At 48.8% G+C, this 18,284-nt stretch overlaps 1 protein-coding gene across 1 annotated transcript in view; it reads right to left on the reverse strand.

The window, feature by feature from the left end:
* FSTL1 (follistatin like 1) overlaps nt 1–18,284 on the reverse strand; it is a 55,391-nt gene that overhangs the window by 23,557 nt on the left and 13,550 nt on the right. The gene's annotated exons all lie outside the window — the stretch shown is intronic.

Genomic DNA, 18,284 nt, shown 5'->3' on the forward strand with positions numbered 1-18,284 from the left:
AAGGGAGCTTGTGTCTGGCAGCACTCTCCCTGCTGCAGCCTCACTCTGCCACTCACCCTAAAATCCCCCTCACGCTCACAGCCTCAAAAATGTAATGGCCCAGAACTGCACTGTCTCTTAGCTCTCCTCCCTCCACCCACCCTGCAGCGCTGGATTCCCTCCTGCCGCATCATGCAGTGAAACTGCCAGCTCCTCTGCAGCCACCAGCAACTTTCTTGCTGGTGCTGGCTCCCGGCAAGGCACGGAGGCAGGAGATCAGAGACTGATTTGTGCATGCCAAGCCAGCTGGAGAGGCTTCAGCTGTGAGCGGGGCAGAGTCAGACCCATGGGAGGAGAGGAGGTGGTTCTGCTGCTGCACCGCAGTTCTCAGGGGGAGGAATCCAGTTCATCACTTCGTATTTGAGTAAGAAAATAACCCTCGTGCACAAGGAGGGATCTCGGCGCACGTGAGAGGTCCTAAATTAAATTAGTCCCACAGTACCTGTGGGATGAGATTGGTCTCATCCTCCTCATGTGACAGATTGAAAAAGAAAGGCCCAAGGGAGAGAATTTGCTCAAGAACTACCAGGTGACAGCAGCTCAGCTCCCTATGCTCTCTGGTCTGGAGCCAGGATGACTTTTCAGTCTGGTACATAAGTCATACTCATCGTTGGGCACGACTCTCCTTCCCAGGCCCCAAGTGCCCTGGGTCAGGCTCTGTTTTGCCATGGCTGAGCTTCTGGGAACCACAAGTCTCCATCCTGCTTTGTATAAAACATAAAAATAAAAACAAGACCAGCACTGACTCCTGAATTTCAACAGGAGGGGGCCATTCTGTATGTGGGTAGCACATGAGACAAGTCACAGCACCTTAGGAGCAGTCAGAGGAAGCCCTTGCCAACAAGTGGGTGTGAAAGAGAAGGATGAAGAGGATGAGGAGTTCCTCCTCGGGGCAGGCAGGCAGAGGTGGAGCACTGTCTCTGGTCTCCAGACCAGAGCAGAGCTGTGGAGCACAGACTCCTGCTAGCAATTAAACACAGAAGCCATCACCTCTCTCCTTCTCCAAGCATACCCAGGCTCAGTGGTAAAAGGAAGGTTTCTCTGCCAGCCAGCATATTCCCAAAGGCATGCTCCTTTCCCTGCAGGATGTAAGAAGTCCAAGTCCATGGAGCCCAGCACCATCTGCCCCATTTTGGGGTGCACTCACTCAGGAGCCTCCCCCCGCCATTACCCAATCTGAGGCAGTTTGTGCCATATATAACCTCAAATGTTCTCTTTCAGCCCCTAAATCCGTGGTGACCCACAGCTCTTTCTGTGTCACGGCAGTCCCTATTTTTCCATCCTTCATCCCCCTAATTTTCCACACTCAGAAGTCCTGCAGATTTTAGTGGTCCTGCCAGTAAGTTTTGTTGTCTCTTTTTCTGGCCAGCTGGGATGATTTCTTTCTGACTGGGATCCAAATCTGGCACATTTCTCAGCCATCACCTGGCTCCAATGGAGTGAAGGGAAGAGCAAGCCGAGCACTTTGGAGGCAAGTTAGGATTTACAACCCTATGGCATCTCCTTACCTCTTCCAGTAACTGGATACACAAGAGGAATGTAGAGTGCAGGAAATGCTGAGGTTTCCCAGCAGCCTCCAGCTTCTTATGCAAGAGACCTCAGTAGTTTTGTTCCCATCACTAATGCAATGGATTTGATGATCCTTCTTCCCAGCTCTGTGCCTTGGTCCTTCACCCACCTTCTACCACAGCACATTGCAAAAAAGCAATGGAAATCACTATGCAATTGGAAGGAAGCACTGAGTCAGCCACAGTGTGGGAGGGAAAGTGAGAACAGAATTGGACATAAGCCAGTTTTGCACTTCTCATCCTCTAGCCTTGGTCTAGGTCTCACTCAGCTCCTTGCTAATGCGGGGCAGCTTCAGGGTTGCTCCACCCAATGGCTCTGCAGGAGACAACTCTGCCAGAGCAAATCCTCAGGGGACAGTGCCCTCTGCCACAGTCATTCCTCTCCTTTGAAGATTCTTCACTACATGAAAAGTCATGAGATCCCCTTTACACAGCGGGAACTGCGAGGATGGGTCAGAATAAACCCCATTATCAGGCATTATCTTGTCTAGACAACTTTTCTTGGCTGGTGGTATTGACAGAGCATCCCCCTTCCTGAAACCATATAGTCAGGAAAGGTTATCAAACTAATGGGAAAATCTGAAAAGAGAAGTGAGGTAAAACAAACCTGCGGGAGGGGAGAAGTCTGGGAAGGCTGGGAAACTAACCTGGAGTCTGTTTATCAGCAGTAGATTTGACAAAAAGGCACAGCTCCATCAAAGGTTAAACTGTCTCCCTGAAGCCAGAGGGAGCTGAAGGCAAGTATGCCAAAGCTTTGTCACATTATAACCTTCAAAATGCAAACTAGGATTTCAGGAGGTGGGCAGATGCAGAGAAAGCTCTCTAGGTTCTTGCAACCTCAGCTGTTACTACTGAAGACCTGACAACTGGCAGAAGAGTGCGTGCACCGACTCATCTGTATCGCAAAGAGGAGCGGAAAAACAGTGCTGTAAAAACGAAGTGAAAATCCTCGCTGCTAGAGGAACATGGGGAGGGCTGAACACGCATGCGAACTACCGGGAGAGATGTGCACGTGTTCTTCTCTGCTCCCAGAAACATAACATCAGCAACAAGTAAATCCCATTAAACTGCCAAGGCAGTCACGCCGCAGCCCTGCACTGGGACCAGGGAGTAACTGTGTTGGGCCATCTGAGACCCAGCACAAGGGGAACTGTGACCCCTGAGTTGTGACCAGCTACTTCTTTTCAACTCCTGCTGCCTCTATTATCCCCGCCAAAGCCTCCAGCCCCAGCCCCAGCCCCTGAAACCGTCCCTGTGCAGAGCTAACACCATTTCACACCTATCCTCAAGAGGCTTCCCCCTGCAATGTGCTGGAAGTCTCTCTGACTTGCGCTTAATGGCTGACCCCTCTGCTGGGACAGCCAAGAGGAAGAAGCTCTGATAAGGTGAGAAGGCCATGAGAAAATTGGTAGCAATGCTATGAAATAAACTGTAAAATCCAGTCACTATGGTAACTGCCACAGCTGGGAGGAAAGAATAAAAATTCTGAAGTCCGAGGGCTTCCAGCCTTCCCATGGACACCCCAAGGATGGGTATCCCCCCGAGCTGTTGGTGCCACAGCCACCTGCAGCCCTTTGCCCCTGCACTGCTCCCTGAAGCTTGTGCTGAACCTGCTCTCGTTCAAGATGCTTGGCCAAACACAGTGGCTTTTTTTTTTTTTTTTTTTTTTTTAAGGCAAGCTGCTCGTGCTTTGTGGGTCCCCTGTCTCGTTCCTGATTTAACCCACCATAAACAGAAGGGGAGCAGGAGATAAACTATGCAATGTGGGCTATCAGCGAGGAAGACGGATGGTATTTCCTCGACACCCTCATGACCTGTTAGCTTACAGTCTGTTGCTCTCACAGTATACCTGTTAAAACTACCTTCCCTCTCACAGCAGCAGAGCAGTGTATAAAATGAAGGGTAAATGTAACCGAGTAGTGAATAAGGGCTGCTGTGCTCATTAGAAGTGGCTCGCCCCATACCCACAGGTGTAGTCTCAGGGAAGCAGACTCAGGCACCCCCCACTTGTCCCAGAAAAAAGCTCCCCTTGTCACCCCATGGCCTCTGACAGCACAAGCTCACCAGCATTTGCAGGCTGAAGGCAATTCTGTGATTAAGAAACAAAAAAAGTGATTATCAGTTCCCTACAATTCCTAAATAAGGCTCGGTAACGTTTTTTTCAGAGAGAGAGCTAATTCACTAGAAAATTTAATTGGAGGCTGACCAAAAATATTTGGAAATTTGTGCCTAGTTCTGGGAACAGCTTTGATTCCAAAATTATTTCTAAGATGAAGTAAACTATTTTCCCTTTATTTCGAAGTCTATTTCATGAAGTGTTGTGTGTAAACTTAAAGGTCAAAGAGAGCAAGACAAAAACAAGTTTTGCTAAGCTTAGCAACTTTCTGTTTGGTTAGTCCTTTTTTTCTGTTGAGAATAAAAAATGAATTTCAGCTGACCTGAAATTAAATTTTTGGTTTGACTCTCTAATTCGGTTAAGGAATATAAAAAAAAAAAAAAAACAAAAAAAAAACCAACAAAAACCAACCCACCCAAACAATAAAGTTATTCCCATGGCTTTATTCCTAAAACATCATTATTTGGTGTCTAAAGCAACTATTCTTCTCATTCTTTCATCTCCTTCCATCTGGCTCTTCACAACAGTGTCTGGAAATCACAAAGAACTGTTGCAGACATCTCTCTCCCCCTCTCCCTGCAATCATGGAATTTTTTCCTGTCTAGTTGGGAAGACTGTTGATGCTGACTCCCGTGGCTTGACTTTAAAAAACAAACAAACAGAAAACTAAAGCCACGGCTCCATTTGGTGGTTATGATAACCCAGATAGAAGTTGCTTCAAGGAAAGCATCCTCTCCTCTGAGTCACTCTGGCAAAGCAAACAGCACTGATTGAACAAGGCAGCTCCCAGTCCAAATTGTACCGGGGCTGCGAACACCCTTCTCCATCCCTGCTCGGCTCTGGCCCCCTCTCAAACACTCGGTCCTGTCCCATCGCTTCCCTCCTGGCTCAGGCACGCAGGGAGCGCGGCAGTTCTCAGCGGAGGGGAGTATCATTCCCTCTGCTGGCACCAGCCAAGCCCAGCTGGCAAGCTAACAGGCGTCAGGAGGTTTGTATGCAGAAGCTCAAATGGGAGGCCGATATCTGCGCTGCAGAGCGGTACAGAGATACTCAAGCCCACCTTGAGGTGCCCAGGGCTCACAGAGACACACGCAGAGACAACTCAGCACCGCCTGCGGCCGGGGAGCGGGTGCCCGGGTCCTCTTCCCAGCTCTCATGCCCTGAAGGGAGATTTCAAGAGACTTGCTGTCATTGCCTAGACACCCACCCAGAGGTGACTCAACTTGTAGAGATGTAAAGGACCTGAGCGCGCATCACCGCAGTCACTTAAAAACAGGGCTTCTGAACTTCCATAGTCCATCTGGCCCCAAACAAGTAAGGGCAGGCAAGTGCTGCCAGCTAGATGCAACGATGACAACCCAAGCATTTGCCCAGCTCTCTTTTGTCACCGCTCTGGAGACAGCAGACGAGGCGATAGGGACTTGCTATGAACTTCGGTACTGCCCTGGGCTACAAGGAGAGGGCTCGCAGCTCTGCTAGTGACCCTGAGGCTCTCCACGCCTCCCGTAGCCCGCGTTCCTAGAAGAGAGATCACTGCTTGAATCACCTCCAAAAGCACGAACTATTCTCTAATACTTCTTGAGCTCTTCCCAGGATGTTTTGCTTTCTGCCCTGTGGCCTGGCCGGCCGTGCTTTGGAGATGAAAGACCATGAGTGCTCAGAGACGCCGGCATCCTTACGCATTCCTGGCTTGCAGGCTTTCCTCGAAGCAGCTGCGGGCACGCTGCCGGGGAGGAGGAGCTGCCTCCCAGCCCGGAGAGAGGGTGCCACTCTGCCGGCTGGCAAACCCGTGTTTGCCAGGTATGCTGCAAGGTCCTAGCACAAACACCTCTGCTTTGGGGCCAGCAGTGGCCCCCCCTGGGGCCCCCAACCAGCCCAACAGAAAGCAAGGCAGCTCCCCCGCTTCCCCTAAGGGCTACGACAGCCTTAAGGAGACATGGTGCAAAATGTAGAGGGCATGATGCTATTGGCATGTAAACCTGCTTAATAATGACATGTGTTTCTCATCTCTTTTGTCCCCACAGCTCCCAGAGCACATCACAGACCAAGTACATGAAGCATCACTGCCCACCGCTGAGAAACATGTGCTATAGGGAGGAAACCCAAAGAGCACTTGAGGTCCTGGGCAGAGGCTTCAGGATTTTGTGCAACACTGGAGCAACCAGCAGGAGCTTGGGGGGGCTGCAGTGCAGGCAACTGCAGGCTCCCCATCTCCCCTGCCCAGCACCAGCACGAGACAAACCAAATTCCTAACCCCAAACACTGGAGGGAAGCTTGCATGCGGTCTCAGTGTGCAGCTCAGCCTCATCGCGATGTTAAAGGGAGAGTCTGGGAGGATTTCAGCCCAACGTACTGTTCCCACTTAAATTCTGACACTGGTGCTGGAGCTTAGCCTTACCACTCACAACCAGCAAGAGAAGGGGCCTCCCTGCATGACAGCCTCCCCCTGCAGCCCTCCAAACCCACAACTTCCCTCCGGCAAGGCAAAATTGGCACAGGTCAGGAGAGCCAAAAGCAGCTCTCAAGGATCACACTGGCCTGTGGCACAGGCTGCTGGCAGAGCTAAGCTCAGAGCCTGGCTGGAGGCTGCAGCCTTCATGCCCTCACACACCAAGACAAGGAATTATAAACATTTCCCGGTTAAAAAACTAAAAAAGCAAAAACAACCAACCAACCACACCAGAGTGTGGCAGAGAAACCACCAAACCAGCTGGATCCAAAGGGAAAGATCTTGCCCTCATTGAAATGAGAGGTGAAACTCCTCATCTTGGCAGATCTCAGTGCCCTCATTCCTTTGTGCCAGCAAACTGGAGGTACGCCAACAGACTCGGGACAGGGACTGCTTAGAAAACTGTGGGACTCCCTTAGTTGGCCACTCTGCCCGTTTCTTTGTGCAAAGGAGCCCCTGTTGCTGGCCCATTCCTGTTGTGAATGCTCCGAAAAGCAATGTGCTTGCAGTTAGTGTGGTTTGAGGCAAGTGCTCCCCTACTTCCCTTCACTGTCATGACTCAGAGGTGGGCTGTGAGTGAGATGCGCTTTCTCTGTGAGTGTATGAACCGCTCCACTGCCACATGCACACAAGATAGATTACAGCCTGTAAAGGAAGACAGAATAAAGATGTGCCTCTTTTTGAGTGTCCTCTTTACACGGGTCCTTTTTCCCCACGCCTTCCCCCCTCCCCCCCCCCAGACAATTATCATTCCTGTTTCACACCACGCGGGCAAAGAGCCCCCTTCCACACCACCTCCCAGAAATCACAGTGCAAGGGAAGGTGGTTTTGTGCCACCCGTCTGATCACCAACACAACTCGTGGCTGCTGTAGAAGCTGTGGCTGGCACAGTTCTGTCCCTGAATCCCAGCGCTGCTGAGCCTTGGCTGCAGCGTGGTGCTTCCAGCAAAGATCCTCCTGGTAATAAACTCAAGTCCTCCGGGAGGTGTCTCTGCTACAGGACCTTTCTTGCTGTCCACTTGTTGTTTAATTTCTCTCTTGAGTGCCAGACCTTCTGTTCGTTAGGGCTGAACTTCCTCTAGCTGCCAGCAGCTCTCATTGCTCTGTGTTGTCAAGCTGAAGACTGCCTTTTCCCCACCTCAACTGATTTTTACTCCTGTAACTTTGTACTGCTGGAGGCTTCAGTTTTCTCAAAGGCACTTGGTCAGTCATGGTCTCTGAATCTTTTCTAGTGCTTTGGAGTAAGAATTCGGGTTTTGGCTCTTTTGGTCAAAAGGGAACTTAAACCGGATCTCTCTTGTTTTGCTTAGACACCGTGCTCGCGTTTTCTCAAAGGCGTCAGGAATAAAAGCTTAAATCTTGTTTCTTGTTCAGGAGTCTCCCTGAAGACTGAGAAAAGATCTTCACAAGTCTGAGCAGCAGGGACTCACTGGTGAAACACAAGCCACAGAGCCAGGACTCATCATGTCCTGCCTCCCCAGGTGACTTTCCTTGCCCGCTTTCCCCCCACACTGGTCATACCGTCCCCCTGCAACACTCTCCACCACCACCAACTTGCCTCTGAGTGACACTGCAAACTCCCCAGTGGGATCCCACACTACATGTAGGAAGCACACAGGGCTGGGAGGTGCCTCTTGAGTCACCCAGTCCATCTCCATGCTACCAGTGTCCCCTCGGCATAAAACGCTATTTACATAAGACTGATTACAGGATGTTACTTTTTGCCTGTCTCGCACCCATTGAGAGCCTGGACTCAAAACCCTCTTACAATTACGAGCCTTCCCCTAATGGCAAGACTAACTGCATTCATGACCAGTTCATACTGATTTATTCATACTGGCATATGAATAAATTCTATGCTTTAACTTAAAGCATATGAATTCTCTACTTTAACTTAAATAGCACGTTTCCCTCCCTGGCATTTCATTCCCTCATCTTGCCCAGCATAAGGGAGGAAAATAGATAGCAATTACAGATATCCGTCTTAATAAATAATGCCCTTTTGTAAAAGTAATCTCTGTTTTGATTGTTATCAACAACACTTTTAAAAAAGCATGGGATCCAAAACTCTTTCACTGCAGTGGAAATCTGGGGCACAGGCCAAATCAGAAGTGAAAATACGCAGTTTAACACCATTTTATGGCCAGAAGAGGGCAAAGAAAAGTTTCAAAACTGAATTTAATATTTTTGATACAGTGCAAGCTTAGCCAAGATTATAATCAGGACAGTAAGTCATGACCACTAAATTCCTGTTCCAGTCAGGGAAAAAGAATTCTCCATGCAACAAGATGTGACATGCAAGATCAGAGATGGAGACAGAAAGTAGAAGAGATTCGCTCTTGATTGCATTAGCCTAGGAACAACGACCAGAACAACAGCTCTTAAGGTGAGGCAGCTTTGGCTGTGTTTCAGAGAGGGAGCAGCCCCCATCCAGAACTAAGTGCCCTACTGTTTTGGAGTCAATATCCATCATTAGCCATGCTGTTATCTCAGTGGGCAGCTGAAAAGGCAGCATTTTCCCCACAGTGTAAACCTTCTCCAATAAACCAGGGCTACCTATCCTGCAATTAAAACCACCATGCTACAGGCAACAATTGCCACGGAGGCTCAGGATCTCTTCACTTATTGAAGTGCCTGTGCCCCCACAGATGGAGCCTGTGGAGGGCTCAGGAACAATTCCTGGGAGAGAGGGCGAAGGAAAGTAGGGATACTGCCACAGGCCAGCTCACATCTGGCTCTCCTACTTTGTTCCCTGTGCTTTAAATCCTGTGGGAAAAAAAAACCCCACAATTATTTTTGTGCAGCCTTTTGCAAAATCTCTTCGGTGGGACCACACGTTCATCCTTCTCCTCGTTCCACAAACAGCCCTTGTGACCCCACTTCCCAGAAAGCTGGTTAAGAGCAGATGGGTTCAGACACCCACGCCAGCCCTTCCCCTCCCTCAGTCCGGGGAGGGATCGCACGCTCCTCCCCAGCACGAGGATCTGACCTGGGGAGCTGGAGGCCTCCAGCAAATACCCTGCCTCTGCCAGCATCTCCAGCCGAAGGCAGCAGACCACACAGACTCAGCTGTCCTCCCCCCAACTGAAGAATGATCCCTTCAGGACAAACTTGAGGCTCATTTTGGGAATGCAGGAGGGATGCAGAGGATGGAGTAGAGAGAAAGGGAGGGGGGGAGGCTGCATTGTTGTCTCTCCACTCTTGGCTACTCTTTGGGTAAATAATGGACTTCTGTCTCCAGGGCTGCTAATCAGCTCTAAATGCCCTCAAAGAAAGCAAACAACAGCACAATAGGAAAAAGCCCGGAAATAAATCCATTTCATTATAAATTCATTTTGTTTTCATTCCATTTTTCTTGCTAGTAAAAAATTTAGGTTAAGCTAAGCACTTTCTTTCCCAGCAATCTCTGCTGGCTGTCGGCTAATGCAACAGAAAGTTAAGCTTTTGACAGTATAATGGCTTTGTTATGAAAAAACCCACAATTATATTATTTCCCAAGACAAATTCTACAGAATGAAGTATCTGAGCAATGCAGCGTTGTCCTTGAAGCTGTTGCTGAAGGAATTTTACATGGAGAGACAGGAAGACAAGAGCAGCTTTCACGGGAGATGTATCTTACTGCATAGTTCTTCATTGCTCAGAAACACAGAAGAGTTTTTGTAGGGGGGACACAACCTGTACACCAGATAACTGAGTTACTCAAGCTTTTGCCTCTACACTACTTGCAGTTGTGTCACCCTTAACAAGAAATTGTAACAGTCTGAAGGCTCTTCCATGGCACACATCAAACTATGTCAATTCATCACCATCAGTTCATCTCCATGCTGGTGTTTCTAACAAACTCATTAGCAATAGCTAAGACTACTAATCCAGGAGTACGGAGAAAGAGTTCAGAGTACCAAATAGAGTGAATTCATAACAGATATCACAGATACTTCAGTAACCCTCCACGTCTAGGCTAATCCCAGCAAAGCTGCCTGAAGTTCAGCCATTGACAGGAATACCCTGAGGCAGCAGGAGAAGCCAAGAACGGCTGACTGAGAGCAACCCCCCTCCTGAACACCATGCAGAAAGGGAAAAATCAAGGGAACTTGGGTGGTTCCAGGATGGGCACAGAGCGCCGAGGCTCAGAGCCTGCACTTGGCCTGGGAAATTCAAGAGGACCAGGCACTAGCAGGAAAATCCCTGGCACCCGAGCTCAAACGTCTGTGCTGTCGAAGTGGGAGCAGGACCACTGGTGAGGTCTGCAAGTTCTCAGAGACGGTTTAGGGGTTAGCACAGACCACTGGTAATCAAGAAGTAATTCACATGCAGCCATCCTAAATTAGGAGACAAGACAGTTTAACAGAGTAGATGTGGGTCATTTAATCTCACTTAGCCTCACGGTCAGCAAACAACCTTGCACATGTTTGATTTATTAATGCAGTCATTGCCAAAGCCATGGCAGAATCTCAGCTACAACCTGCGAGGAGTCAAGCACTACAATGGGAAATCGAGTAACAGCCAAGACAAAGGCATCGTTTTCCATGCATCTGGTATTTGCAAGATAGCCTTGTGGCTGGAAAAGACCAAGGCACACTGAGCTGTGTATCTGAAACAGCAGCTCTAATCTACCTCCAACTTCACGTGGGTTTGTACTTCACAGCCTGACCTCTGAAGGCCCTCAAAGGAATGGAGAGCAGTCGAGCTGTCTGATTCATAGAAGTCAAGGTGTCACCACACATTATGGGTGGAACGGGTAGCACCCCAATGCTTAAAAGCAGCCTGACATTTCCCCTTATGAAACCATCTTTTCTGTTGCTGAGAGCTTTGCCAGCACCGAACTACTCAGGTTGAAATTTTCCACGCCAGGTGTTTGCTTCAGGCTGACTTTTGCTTTTCAAAGTGTCAACAGAAAAAGGTCAGTTGTTTCTGAGAACAAGATTAAGTTGTTTTGTCCGTGTTCAAGGAATGGTTAAAGTAGTTGTGCTCTGAACACAGAACAGTCCTCAGTGGCTCTGCAAGAGCCTGATTTCAGTGGGAGAGTCAACCTTTTGCTTGTGGGGAGCTCTCCACATCTCTCAAAGACTGTAGCGAGTGCGAGTGAGCATGTGTTTGTGGAAATCAGCAGTTTACATGCAGTTTACACACAGTCAGTGATCCTCCTAGCATCTGATTACTTCTGAAACTTCAGTCCCTGCTAAGAACAAACCTTACCTTTACAGCTCACAGATCCTGATTACGTTGCCCAAACACTAGCTGAACACGATGACCAAACAAGCTCTTTTGGATTGCAGGATTTCACAGGCAGCTGCTGCCTGGGGTATAGCACGGAGCGATGAAATGAAAGGCAGGGGACTACACTTCCCTTGCAGGTCATCAGTCATAACTGTCTGCAGGGCTGATGCCAGAAGAAAACAGTAATTTAGGACAAATAGTACAAGGGTGGAGAGCTGAATCAACAGATGTTTTGCATAGAAGAGGCAGGCTCAGAACATGACTAAGACTAGAGGGAAGAGGACAGGGTAGGTAGGACATGACCATCCCCTGGAGCTAGAGCCCAATGTGGGACCTGGATCCTGTGGCAGCAGGTCCCAGCGCGTGTTTTACATTCCCTCATCAAGGCACCTGCGTGGTGGGATCCAGCTCAGAGCCTGAGTGAGTATCAGAACCAGTCTGAATGCGCGGGTACTACAAACCCTTTGCCTGTGAAGGTGGCTGAGCTATTGCTGCTCCACTGATGAAACTGCTAACCTTCTCAGTCACTCAGTAAGGAAGCACTGTGGATCCAAAAGCCAAGCACATAGGCAGCTCACACCTCATCTCTGACCTTCAACTGTTTTTTTCTTTATATTTTCTCGAAACAGAAGCACAGCCCTGTGCTCTCAGTGGTATGGAGTCAACGGTTGCCACCACACCTCTAGACAGAGCATGAAGACCACCCGAGGTGATGATGGCTTCATTTGCTTGTTTTTGTCTGCAGCAAGAGAGATGTAGTAACAGCCTACCTTCACAGAGGTTTGATGGCAGCTTAAGTAATTAACCAGCAAATGCTCTAATGGGCTGAGATAGATGATGCAGCAGATGGTAAAATATAATCACAAATGCCGTGTACCACAGAGGCAAACAGCACTGAGGAATGTCAAACGAATTGCAGCCAGAGCTCAGCACTATGGGTCCCAGGTCTCTTCCTCCCCAACAGCAGAACAGCACCTCCTTAGAGTACTCACTCCGAGAAGGGTCAGGGTAGCCAGGTCTCACCACCTTATGCCACTGCCTCCAAGTGCTGTTTGCCCTGATCACACAAGCAGCAGCCACCCAAGCAGCACGTATCTCTCAACAGAAATGAATTTGTCATGGCAGCTGGATCTGCAGCTCAGCGGATTTCTGCCCTGGAGCTCAGGAACATGGGATGAGGGGTATTCAAGGCAGAACAAAGGTGGTGGAGCAAGATTAAATGACAAGGCAGTGGCTCATGCAGAAGTAAACAGTACCTGCACAGCAGCCATTCCTCCCTGAGCAGTGAAGGTGATTGTGCCAGACCTTGGGAAACATCCCAGAAACCTGAAAGTTTATAGTGGCAGTGGAAGCCAAGATCTCTGCACAGACAACAGATCTCCAATTACCAAAGCCAGCTCAGTTGGCTTAGGGACAGGTTATTTCCATGGCGTTTTTTTTTGCTTGCTCATTTAATGATCGCATTTTTTGTGTGTATCCGTTTTCTCCTACAACAGCAAGAAGCCAGACATTGGGACATTTCATCAGGCCTCCCTAATCAGAGGGAGTGTCTATGATGCAACTTGCAAACACAACCCTACCAATGCTTTCAACCACTGGGGTTCCCATTTGCCACTCCTCCTTGAATCAGAGGTGACCCCGCAGACCACCTGAGGTTAGCTTCCCAGCCTCCCGTGAACCATGCTACAGAACACTGATGTTCTATTTACCTTTTGTATCCACCCCTGCATGCCACCCTCTAACCTCCTCCCTTGAAGAGGAAATCGTCTGATCTGCTTTGGTTCTTTTGCCAAGGCAGAATGTTCCCCCAAGCAGCCTGACGTTCAATTAGTGATACAGAAGGGAAACAAAAGCCTTCGGCCTCGCTGGAAACCCAGCTCACAGCACCAGCCTAGCACTGCCTGAAAATAGCCTCTCTGATCTGGGGCGCTCAGCTCCGCCAAGTGAGGGCAGCGGCCGTGCCCTCCCCTTGCCAGCAATGACACTGCAATGCCTGAGTTAATGTTTCTCTATAAATCCCCTTGTTTGTGGAACAGTACAGACGTCACAGAGGCATCCGTGGCAGGCTGAAACTTGGCGTTTTACATGCTTTATGTCAAAATCAAATCAAAGCCAGGGGGAGCACACTGAGTTTGGACATATTTTAAGTTAAACAAGCATAAAATATTTGGCAAGTTTCCCTCACTTAATGCAGTATAAACAATTTTGGTATTCGACAGAAAAAAATTCCAATTTAATGAACATGGCAAGTAACTGAAAAGAAGGTCACACTATTTTTGCAGTTTCAATTAAGCACAGGACAGCCCCAGCTTCTGCTGCACCATTAGCAAAGTCTCTGTGCGAAGTGAAGTGGCTCTTTTGCAGCCGGGGCTGCACTGGGGAGGTGAGAGGAGATATTCCTGTGGGATGCTAGGTTCTCCTGCAGCACCCAGTGAAAACAAGTGGACTTTTTCCATTACTTTCAGAGGGGAAAAAGTGAACTCTGATAGACATAAAACTGAGGCAGACTAAGGGTTTCAGAAGGCAGCCTCTGGTAAATCCAACTGCAGCAGTTTAAGACATTAGCTTGCACAGCTGTCTGCCAGCCTTGGCTGTCCACCTTGTCTGCCAGCCAGAATTTATTACTCCTCCAATAAAGTCAGCAGAAAGAAATACATGCTTGTGCCTCAGCCACTACAGTTCGCAGCCCCGGTGTATTAGACTGAACTGCTGATGATCATTGGTTTTCAGTAACATCACAGACTCATGGCTGTATATCCAAGGAGGGGAAGTGCAGACATGAACAGAACAAAATGTCTCCCTCACTGTGAAAGGCTTAGAAGAGACTTGAAAAAAAAATGGGCAATTAAGGGGCTAAAGAACTTATGAAAGATGTCTATTCTACAGAAATTGCTGCAGTGCCTCTCTTCTGCATCCTTTGCTGTTGGAAAGGCTGGTTTGGCTATCTACTGCTTGCCGCGGGGGAAGGGAGCTGTAGGTGCAAAAGATAAAGCCAGCTCTGCAGGAGTTATCACCATGGATCATGTCCCTGCTAGCCCAGAGCCCGCTGTAAGGCTAGGAGCATCCTCCATTGCCTCCAGCTAGAACCAGGTATAACAAAGCCGAGAGCTCTCCTGACCCAAAGGCTTACACTTCTGACACTGTTCTCCCCTCTTCAGGGCTGGGCTCCAGGAATGACATCGCTTGAATGCATAAGCAGACTATTTTTACAATATCTAATGTAACCAGACCCTCTTCTCCTATGCAGAGGAGAGATTTCAGTGGTAAAATGGCATGTGTTGAGAGAAACTAAGATAAGAAACTCAGAAGGGACAATAGGTTTTCTTTTTCAACAAAGATTTAAGAAAACCCAGGAAACTCACACGCCCAAAGCATTTATTAAAATGAATTCCTAGAGCTGGCTTTGGCTTAAGCACACCAGAAAAATCAGTGGTAGCCTTTTGAATACTGAGAACAAATTGCTTAAGTACACATCACTGTGTATGTGTAGACATTATTCTCATGTAGTGGATGTCACGCTTGCCTTGCTGAACAAGGCTATAGTAAATGCTACCTGTACAAACGTGCAGACTGTAGGAAATAAATATAACATGATCTGTTTCACCCCACATGATTTTAGAAGTAGCATGTGATATTATAACAATGTATTGAGCCACAATGAACAGATGTAGGGTGCTGCAGGCCACCCTGAGGTTTTGCAATTCTTGAAAGTCTAATATTGTGCAATGAAGAGTTCAGTAACACAACACCGAACTTCAGTTTTTGAGTAAAACCTATTTGTTTGTTTTCTTTGAAAAACAAACCTTACTTTTCAGCTCCCCAATAATTTGAGTTAGCTCAGTTCAAAATAAATTAAAAATAAAAACGAAACAAACAAAAAAAAAAACAGAACAAAAAACCCCACTACCCAAAGAAGCCCCCAAAGCTCCATGTTTAACAGCCCTCCTAGGATAAAACTTGCAAAGCTTGCCCCAGTCCTTCCCTGCCAAATGCCCAGATCCTGTGAGGGTTTAGACACTTCAGGTCACACATGTAAGATACCAGCTCTAGAAAGTTATCTCAGCGAGGTGAAGGAATGGTATGTGTGTGCTCCTTTAGCCTACAGCAAAAGCAAGATAAGGTAAACAATCTTAGCCTGCAATGAAAGATTTACTGGAATCACAACATCTGACATCTTTATCACAGCCTACACAAATGCAGCTGCTGGCTCTGTGTCCCTCCTTGCATCGTCAGGTGCTCTAGCACTTCTAAGACCGGAGTCATTTCAGTGTGCTAACTCAGAAGAAAATAGCCCTGACCAAAGAGAGACTAGTATCTTACAGTGAACGTGAGTGTCTATCTGCCACATCTATGCTGATCTGTAAGAGCTTGTCCCTCAGGGTGCCCTGACACTGATTCTCACCCACCAGGTGAACCACAAAACCTTTATCCATGCAAGTATTACCTGCTCTTCTGCTTGGTACCCTTGTCTCTGTGAAACCTGTACATAAACACAGCCTAGTCCCAGCAGTGATCATATATACAAGAGAACTTTAATGTTGCAATTAGCAACGTCAAGTCAAGGGTGCAGATGAAAATCAAATGTCTACAAGGAATGCTGCTTGTGGCTGCCTGCTTCCCTGCTCTAGGAAGGAGTGCTTGCTCTACATCCAAAGGTATCCAAACTGGTGGTGAAGCAGTTCCTGACATGTTGCAGCTTAGTGCTTCATCCACGCCAGCAAAGCTGACCCGAGTTCAGTCATCAATGCATGCTGTGCCATAAACAATCCAGGACACGCTTTGTGACCTGTCCAGTCATCCCTGCTGCCTGATGGCAATTTCAGCCAAAGGGTGGAGCAGATGTCCCTGGTCACAAAGCACTTCAGCTGCCCAAGTTTAATCCTCCCAGTCCTTTGTTACAGCAAAACACAATTGACTTTCATGAGCCTCATATCCTCCAAAACACCAGGATGTCAGCACAACTCTGCCAAAGGGACCCTGTTCCTTCAGTCACATCAATGTCCCATTAAATCTTGTTTCTTCCCCTTCTCCTATGTCATCACACACACTAAACAACAGTCCATGAGACACATGCTTTAGTTCTGCATGCTCCATGCATGGACTTCACAGTGTTTCTTCATCTTACCTGAGTTTTGTATCTTCAACTGAGCCAAGACATTGAAATTTCCCTCCCCCCACCTCAGTGTCAGAAACCATGCAACTGCAGAGAGATCAGACTAGACTAATGCTGGGACAGCAGCCAGCAGTACACAGTGTGCCTGGCTTTTAACAGCTAAATCCTATCAAAAATAATGATGCAAATACGGGCACTCCCCTGCCAGACATCCTAATGCTTTCAACAACCTCTTAAGACCACATAACGCTGCTGCATGGGGCAGAGGCTGAAAGGAACGAATTTAGGACTCCTGGTACTCACTGTGTGAACACTTGGCTGGCTAAACGAACAGCCCTAGGTCTGGAAATAGAGATAGCTGTATGCACGTTCTTCAGCGGCTGTATCAGATGGCTGCTTCCTGAGGGCAGGCATGAACTGCACCACATTATCACCTAAACACAGTCATGAGGTGGAAGGCTCTCCTTTGGGAATCTGATGCACTGATGTAGGACCAGGGGTCCTACCAAAGTATCTACTTTGAAGTACTTGGGCTCAGACCCGTACCACCAATTAAGAGATGAACTCCCTTGTTCTCCATAAACCTTAGATATAATATTTGTCTTCAATGCCGTGGGTTTTAGCAGCTTTTCCAGGACCACACAGGAAGTCTGTGGGAAGCTAAACTGGGCCTTACAAGTCCTGCCAGGGAAGCACACCCCCATCTCTCCACCAACAACTGAAGCTGGTCTGTGACATTACCCTGCCCACGCACTGTACGAGTATGAGCAAGGACACCAAGCCTCCCTCGTGCAGAATTAAGCTGGTGGACGCAGAAGCATCCATCCTTCCGTCACGGCGCCCTACGTCCTTGAGTAGATCACCTAGTGCTCTCTGGAGTCCATCTCTGAAATAAACGAGTGCTTGACATCTCCCGTGTCCTGCCAGGGGAAGCCCCCCCGTGGGCGCACGGCCTCTTGGGGAGGTGGGAATCGCCCCCCCCCCCGCCGCTGCACGCTGCTGGAGGCCATGCAGGAGGCCTCGCCAGGCCCCGCTGCGGCCCCCGCCAAGGGCCCTGGCAGCCTCTCGCTCCGCTGACTGCGGGGAAGCACGGCAGGGACAGGCAAGCAATCCCCGGGCCGCGTCCAGCACAAGCTCAGGCACGGCTCCAGGCCACGCCGGCCGAACTCCTCACCCCCCCCGCCAGGCCCCGTCCTCAGAGCTGCCAAAATCTTCCCAAGCCCAATCCCCTGAGCCCACCCCCCAGCAGCACGGGCGATGGGGACAGACCATCATTTCTTTGAGAAAGCGTTAAAGCTCTTCTTGTCCAATAATCAGAGCAGCCAGCAAAGGGGCCTCTCTCACAGGAGCTGTGGTCAGCAGCAGGGGACGAGACGGGGCAGAGGGGGAGGGCACCTCCTCCTTTCCCCTCCCTGCTCTCTGCTTTCCCACATTTTCTCTCATGCTTGTGCAAAGACAAAAAAAAAATGAAAAGCTATGTACCCCCTCCTCCCCAACAACTGGAGTTTTTTCGGGGCAGAGTTCAATATTCAGCTACACAGGGGTAGAGGAGGGGGAAGAGGGAGCAGGCAGTGAAATCAAGCCGGGGAGGCATTCACCTCTCTCTGTGGCAGCTCACAGACAGAGCGGCTCGCACCCGCTGCGACACTGCTCCTTTGGATGTAGGCTGCAAGGAAGTTTGGCTCCAAGTTCAAAAAAATCACAGCCCCAAGGAACACAGGGCTTTGTTGCCTCTTGCCAGGCTTTTATTTAAAAATGGGTTTTGAGCTCAATGACAGGGTT

Source organism: Tyto alba, unplaced genomic scaffold (assembly GCF_018691265.1).
Source record: "Tyto alba isolate M040663 unplaced genomic scaffold, T.alba_DEE_v4.0 Super-Scaffold_14, whole genome shotgun sequence".
NCBI lineage: Eukaryota > Metazoa > Chordata > Aves > Strigiformes > Tytonidae > Tyto > Tyto alba.